At 35.8% G+C, this 8157-nt stretch overlaps 1 long non-coding RNA gene across 3 annotated transcripts; it reads right to left on the reverse strand.

Moving 5' to 3' along the window:
* Positions 1–3069: 3069 nt before the first annotated feature.
* On the reverse strand, positions 3070–6539 carry LOC109210837. Of its 3 annotated transcripts, XR_002065615.1 has the most exons (5): positions 6404–6539; positions 6028–6138; positions 4483–4701; positions 3923–4028; positions 3070–3247 (listed from the first exon to the last, which is right to left on the reverse strand). It is a non-coding gene; the product is annotated as an uncharacterized LOC109210837 (long non-coding RNA). The 3 variants fall into 3 exon arrangements; XR_002065616.1 differs by lacking the exon at positions 4483–4701 and having other exon boundaries at positions 6028–6189; positions 6404–6525; XR_002065614.1 differs by lacking the exon at positions 4483–4701 and having other exon boundaries at positions 6404–6519.
* Positions 6540–8157: the final 1618 nt, after the last annotated feature.

Below are 8157 nucleotides of genomic sequence, written 5' to 3' on the forward strand. Positions count from 1 at the left end.
AAGCTCAGGCGCCCACCTGGAGAACAAGGGAATACTTTTCAATTTCAGCAATCAGGAGCCCACCTGGAGAACAAGGGAATACTTTTCAAGTTCAGCAATCAGGAGCCCACCTGGAGAACAAGGGAATATATTTCAAGTTTCAGCAATCAGGCGCCCACCTGGAGAACAAGGGAAGTGCAATTCAATTTTAGCTTTTAATTTTTTATATTTGATAACATACTGCACCCAGCCACCAAACTGGGGCAAAAATTTTCTTTGTTGTTTGTTTTGCAGCAGTCAGGAGCCCACCTGGAGAACAAGGGAATACTCTTCAAGTTCAGCAATCAGGAGCCCACCTGAAGAACAAGGGAATACTTTTCAAGTTCAGCAGTCAGGAGCCCACCTGGAGAACAAGGGAAGTGCAATTCAATTTTAGCTTTTAATTTTTAATATTTGATAACATGCTGTACCCAGTTACCAAATTGGGGCAGAAATTTTCTTTGTTGTCTATTTTGTTGCAGTCAGGAGCCCACCTGGAGAACAAGGGAATACTTTTCAAGTTCAGCAGTCAGGAGCCCACCTGGAGAACAAGGGAAGTACAATTCCAATTTTAGCTTTTAATATCTGATAACATGCTGCACCCAGTCACCAAACTGGGGCAGAAAATTTTCTTTGTTTGTTTTGTTGCAGTCAGGAACCCACCTGGAGAACAAGGGTAGACAGTTCAAGTTCAAGCAGCAATGTTCAAAGGAAGACGGTTCAAGTTCAGCAATCAGGCGCTCACCTGGAGAACAAAGGGAAAGCAATTCAAGTTTCAAAAGAAGATAGCACAAATTTCAAGGGAAAGCAGCAAGGTTCAAAGAAAGACAGTTTGAATATTGGCAATCAGGTGCCTACCTGGAGATAAGGGAATTCACTTCAGAATGCAATACAAGTCAGCAACAGAAGAAGCTCGCGGCAAGAATGCGAGTCAACAGTCCGAGATGATCAACAGAAGTTAGTCACAATAAAGAAAAAGAAAAAAAAAAGAGAAAGGCAAGAAGTTAATCCAAATGCAGAAGTTGATGAAAGATGTGAATTGCTTAAGACACGATTGGAGTCACAAGCATGGTGTGGTGTCCGGGTTTGGTCCGAAAAGCTGAGGAAGAATGAATTAGCACCTGCAACTATCTAGCGTCAAGGTTCAGATCCAAAGTCTGCATGAAGAATCATTCAAGACTCAAGATCAAGCTTCAGAAGACTTATAGATAGGAATCTTGTAACTTGTAGTTGACAGGCTTAGCTAGTCTTTTTCATGTTTTGATTTTTTGATGTAATAACAGGACCGCAGACCGGAACCTCGACGAAACGGCACCTCGACCGGCTCTTCACCTCGATATACTCCATCACCTTACTCACATCTGAACTACACGTGGCCTGATTCCTTTATAGCCAAGGATATGTAGGCAGCTCAGATACCAGGGCTCGGTCACATTCCCCTTTACTCTTAGTTTTAGTCTCTCCAAATAAGGGTCGGGTCAAAAAACCTGTCTAGGCATTCTTTGTCTGAAAACTCTTCGTGTTTCCAGTCAAAGAGGGGCAGCTGTAGACATGTGATTTTTGACCCTCCCCAAGATTTTTCATATTTTAGCATGTAAATATTTAATTTAGGCCTAATAGCGCTATTTCAATTAATTTTGACGCTTTTACTTTATCTTATTACAAGAAAAATGAAAAGTACAAAAATATTTTAGTTTATGTACCTTTCATAAATTTAAAAAATATATACAAAATAGTACCTTAATTTATCATTATATAATTTAGAAAATACAAAAAATATATATAGTAGTTTCATATTTTAATATAGTTTATTTTAATTAATTAGGATTAGACTTAGCATTGTGTAATATTTTTATCTTATTTTGAAAGGCATTGTGTAGTCTAGGGACCTTTCTAGACTCTTTTTTGGAATAAAAACAAATAAAAAGACCCTAAGGACCTAATACACAAAAGACCTAGGGACTAATGAGCAAAAAACACAAAATATAACCCTAGACCCTACACCTACATAATACACCTAAAGATGCCTAAGACCTGAGGGGAAGACGCCAAATACATACACCCAAAAATCTCGAGGGCAACGCTGATACACAAAAAGGGATTAAGCGCAGCTTTGGCTGAAAAATACAGGGGCGCAGCTTTCACAGGAGACCCCCACCCCCTCGCGTCCTCATCTTCTTCACACCCCACTCCCCGGAAACCCAACGACGAAGAACTCCATCATAAGCAGCGCCGCCGCCCCTCCTCATAATACCGGCGATCAACAGCCATCTTCACCCAAGCTGAAGTAGCCTTCAGCTGCATAACACCAAGGACGACCACCCCTGTATTATCCTCTTCCTCGCACCCCATCTTCGGATAAGAACGCAGCAACCCAAACGAACCCCGTCGTTTTCTCTTCGACGCAGTTTCAGCCATAAACGCACGACGCAAACCAGCAGCTGCTTCTTCCTCATCTCGCAACTCCGACGACCCGCCATTGAAACCGGCAAGCGCGCGCACACACACAGAGCTACCACTCCACCCTTTCACATCTGCTGCTACCATGACTGGCCGGAAATATAGCAGAAATAATGACAGAACGTGAGAGGTTTCCAGTCATCGAGCCGTCGAGGTCGTCGCTATATGTTCGAGGCTCAGTTGCCGGTTCGAGGTTCAGGTCATTAGCTCGCTTGTTGGTTCATTGTATCGGAGGCTTTTTTCATTGTAAACGTTAAGGAAAACGCAGTAATAAAGGTCCAATTCTTTCTCTATTTTCTTGTTCTCGTCACTTTCATGTGTGTGTTAGGGGATATGATTTGTTCTTAAGTTCTGTTGTTTGGAATGTTCTTAAGTTCTGTTGCTTATTCTCTCTCAATTCTGTTTTGTATTAATTCTTATACACTGTTAAAATGCAATTTTTGTGAAGATTGTTGTTGGTTGTAAAATGTTGAATTGAGGAGGAAGCATATGTATTAATATGTCTGTTAAGCTTTGAAAACACTCGCAATTTTCATGTTTGTGATTCTAAAAATGTTAAAAATAATTATAAACTAGTAAATTTATCCGCGCTTCGCGCGGTGTGACATATTAATTAATTGAGAGATAGTAACTTTATAAATTTACCCCACATAAAAATTTCATGAGTTGGTATTAATCGTCAAAGCAATTAGTCACGAACCCCTAAATTATTTCATGAGTTGTTGCCTTCAATTCCATTGGTATCTTCCTCACTTTTGATTGCTATAAGCTGCAAGAATGAGATAATCATCCTTCTATTTCAAAGCTTGAAGAGAAATCCAAAAACCAAAGAGGTAAATACTGAAATAATTTACTGAAACGATAACTTCAGATAATTATAATAACAAAAAAGAGGAAACAATGCATGCTTATAATCTTCAACTGCTTGGTTCATAGAATATCATTATAAAAATTTTAAACGCCATAGACTGGTTCACAAAACTCTAAACTCTGTATGAATGCTTTCTGTATTGATTCACATACCTTTCAATATCGGCTCCTTGACATAAATTTCAGCATAAAAATACCTTAATGGTAACAAATAATAAAGATAAATGCAGCGACCAGACCTTAGAAAGGAGGTTTCATAGAAACTTGTATCTTTGATACAACAACACTTTGAATGAAGTTTCCTTCATGTAACTTATAAAAGGAGCAAAAAGTAATGCAACAATTCTTTACCCTCGAGCAACAATAATATTTATCAGGTTACAAGACACAACTTTTTCTCTTCAGAAGAGGAATTTAATGCATGCTTACGTATTAACTCGCTAAAATACTATAAAACATAATCATAAATTAGAAATTTCAACAAACTCACCTTACAAACCAACAAAGAGTGCTCATGTATTAGCACGTTAAAATATAAATCATAAACCTCATGTAGAAATTTAACCGAACTCACCTTTGCAAGTCAACAAACACGATGTAGCTGGTTTTTCCTTTTATGTGGTGCATGTAAAAGAAGGCTTCCCACAGTCCTATACCTTGTATAGCTCATTAAATACAACCTATAGAAATGAATTTAACTTTATTAAGCAAATAAAATTAGCTGATGAGGTGAGCAAGCAATAAAACGATAGCAAATAATAGGATCAAGAGTATTTCATTGGGCGCGATAAAGATACCATTTAAGCACCATTTACTTTTGATATTACAAATTAGACAAAAGAGTGAAACTAAAGATAAGAGATGATATGACAGACTCCCGTAAGTTTCATTTGCATATTCTCTTTCTTTTTCTTTTTTGGTAAAAGAAAATCTTAAAAAGATGGTTACCAAGGATTCACATCACAGAAAGAGAGAAGTTACCACCTCAATCAGTAAAGTTAAGAAGATAGCCGAATTTCATAAGATTTTTTGCCCCTACTCTATAGAGTTCTTATCCAAGATAAAGACAACCAACAAACATTCCAATCTTGCAGGGCGATGATCTTTCTTAAATATGTTTTCCCCAAAAATTACCTGTCCATTCACATTTCAACTGAGGAAACAATAAGAAATATCAGAATTCCATGATAAATCACAGGCTTCTTGGATATCTAACGTATTGATCACGCGCCTCGCCTCAAGACTAATAATCAGTCTCCATTGCTTTGGATCTCTTCATTTTGTACTTTCTTCTGCATTCATAATTCCAAATTACTCCTTTCTCCCTCAGGTAGAAAAGTCCACCCTTTAAATCTACAATACATTATATGACTCAACATCACTGCTCATCCACCTTTTTACAAACTATAAGACCTTATTTAAAAAAAAAAAAAAGAAACCGTAAGAACTACATCTTTACAGACTTACCATGCCCTCCTTAATGGATTTGTCTTTAGATGACCATCTCATCCATTAAGAATAGGATCCATCTCATCCATTAAGAATAGGATTGAAACTATCAAAATGCTAATAGATATCCTAGCTTAATTATTTAAATAACATATACACACACGCAAGAAGTTTCCTATGTATGTTAAAATCTTATGCAGACAAAGATCCCTTTGATGTGATTTAAAGAGAAGAAAATTTGATAAAACTAAAACCAGATTGTGTTTTATATGCAATATTATCTTGTCTTAGAAGCTATTGTTTGTTTGCACCCAATCCTCTGCCAACTCATATGTGTGAGAGAATATGTTAATTCCAATTGAGTTGAGATAATCCTATCTATAGCAAAGCGAATGATAAACAGAGAGTGCAAAAGATGAAGTCCAAAGTTAAACATTTGAATGAATTACATGTAAAAAGGTGAATTTCCAGAAAAAGATATATTACTGTTGATTGTGTTGCTTCACATCAGAATCAAGAAAAGACATGATTTTTTCTGTTTTCTTCGCTAAAGCAATTTTCATGGTTATCTATATATCCAAATCAAGCTTCACGGATAGTGAGTCCCCAATGTTTGGGATCTCTTCATTTTGAACTTTCCTCTGCATCCATAGTTCCAAATTTCCCCTTTCTTCCTCTGGTAGAAAAGTCTACTTCCTTATGTTTACAATACATTATATGACAACATCACTGTTCCCCATCTTTTTACAAACTGTAAGAACTGAATCTTTACCAACTTACATTACCCTCTTAATGGATTTACTTTTAGATGACCATTTTCATCAGAATTTTCCAAACCTTATTGTGAGACAACTTTAATTTTCCTTCACTTCCTCCATATACCTTTGATAGTTATTCCCAGTAGACCAAAAGAGTTAATTGCCAGTAGACCAACAAAAAGCATAAAACAGGGGAAAAATACATTGAAGGATCGGCAAGACAAAATAATCTATGTGGGTAATTCAGAAGATAAACAAAACCTAAAGGAAAGGTTAAAGAAAACACAAAGAAAATTAACTAATATTAACTAAGTGGTAAGAGAGTAAAAATAATGAGCAATTAATCTGGAATACCTGCTATTGCTTTAGAAAGCTGACCAAATTCTTAAGTTTATGTTAGTGTCTCAGTGATCAAAATTCCGACATTAGGTACAATAACTAAATAGAAGTAGATGAATTAGAAGGAAATTACCAACTAATGATAAGAGTGGTTGATCTTTGAATTTGCTCCAACAACTGGAAAATGCTTCTCTTCCACTTTGTGGTTGAGTCTGCACGGAACTGAAGCGAAATGACCAAAAGCCTGAAAATTTGGTGACGAAATGTATTGAAAAGACATTCCAAATAGTTTTTCCTATTCAAAAACCAAAGAGAGCAAAAAGTGAAGAATAACAGATTTAATGCTGAAATTCTCGATCAGAAATTTTTCAAGTTGAGGTCACATGTGTGTGCTTCATAAACTTTCAGTTGTTTGCTCAAAAGAAAAAGATGTAGGAACTCAAGAGAATGGGATACATGAAAGGGAAAACAAACAACTTTTTCCCATGGAAGAGAGCGTCTGGAATTACCGTGATGAAGAAGAAACGGTTTGGTAAAAAATGGATGCGGTACGACTGGCAATGAAGGAAGACGAAACGTTTGGGAGAAAATAAGTTAGCCGATCCGTGTTTTATTAGTTTACTAGTGGGGTGTTGCCCGTGGTTAGCACGGGCCCAATAGTTGTTTAAAGAAGTTGTTACAAGAAGCAACATTATTCCACAATAACTAAATTTGAAATAAGTTGTTAAGCTTCAACTTTTACCTTATAAGAATATTTGCAATAGTTCGAAATGACACATACATTTGATAAGCATTTTGTGAAATATAATGACTGCTTTTCTGCATAGTTAAAAAAAAAAAAAAAAAAAAAAAAAAAAAAAAAAAAAAGAAGAAGAAGACCAAGGAACTTCAACCGGCATGATAAATAATCACATCTCATGAATCCAATAAGCATGTCAAATCTTTTCTATTTTCTCTCCATAAACTCAGTTGGCAGTCTATGCCTTTTAGAAGTTGTAAGACCGGTTGTACCAGCAAAAGAAACTAAACACAGCAGTCCAAAATGGAGGAGAAAAAAAAGTTGTGCATCAAATAGCAGACTGTTGGCGTTATAATATTAAATAATTTTGAAGTGTCCCATTCCCAAAATGGTGTTCGAATGGGGGTTTATCAACCAGCGTAGACACCTGAGGCAGCAATCGTCGATGAACATCAGACAATGGTAGCAAAATTTATCAATCCTAGTTGAGCCAAAAAGAACACTACACCACGCAGTAGCTATTTTTGTGGCATACTGATAGGCTTTTGGGATATGAAGCTCTGTTGACCCTTCATTGTATCCCATCTCTGCAACTGCATTGCTTTTTTCTTGAAGTAAAATGCGAGTCTATACATGAGAAACCATCAAATTAAGAAGAAACAACGTCAACAACTATTTTAAGAAAAAGATGAAATAAGTAACTCATAGTTTCTACTTAATAATAAGATAAAGTATTAGGTCTCTCTACTTACAGTTACGTGGTTTATCTTTCTTAATTGAGCGTAAGACTGTAATAGCAAAAAATGTTAATCACTTGGTAGAGTAAAACTTGGCATATTAAATGAAAGTGAAATAGTTTATGCTAATCACCTGTAGCAAATAATGTACATATTGAAGAGAAAAGTAGAGTAAAACTTGGCATATTAAATGAAAGTGAAATAGTTTATAAAAACATTGAAGAAATTCTACAAAACCATAAAGGAGCAAGGAAGTACTTCACTTGATTTTGGTCTTTGAGTTATCCTAATTCTCTTATTCCATTTCATACAGAATAGCAAAAATCATTGGCATACATATTTTTAACAACTAAAATAAACAAGTAGAAAGAGCTGAGAAACGACAGTGAAATAGTAAGAGAACATTTTTATGTTAATAATATCATCAGAGAAGCATGTCGTGTTAGTTTATTAGACTATTTGAAGATGATAAAGTAATTTCTGAGATTTAGAAGCGTAAGAGGCATAGGGATATACTTGGAAGCATCTCATGAAGAAGGATTATCATCTCTCGAATATGGTATCAAAAATCATGTTAGTTTTTAGTATGGGCAAAAGTATCTTTCTATAAAATCAATTGTGCTTATTAATGCCTTACTTGAAGAATCCGAACCAACCATCCACCATGACTAAACAATGCTTACTGCTTCTTTCACTCGGATTTCTCAGTTTCTTTAGAGCTGCTTTTTGCTATCCAATTGATCAAAAACAAGTCTTTCTCAAGTTTATATCTGCATTCCTCAAGAAT

This window comes from Nicotiana attenuata, unplaced genomic scaffold (assembly GCF_001879085.1).
Source record: "Nicotiana attenuata strain UT unplaced genomic scaffold, NIATTr2, whole genome shotgun sequence".
In the NCBI taxonomy this organism is placed as follows: domain Eukaryota; kingdom Viridiplantae; phylum Streptophyta; class Magnoliopsida; order Solanales; family Solanaceae; genus Nicotiana; species Nicotiana attenuata.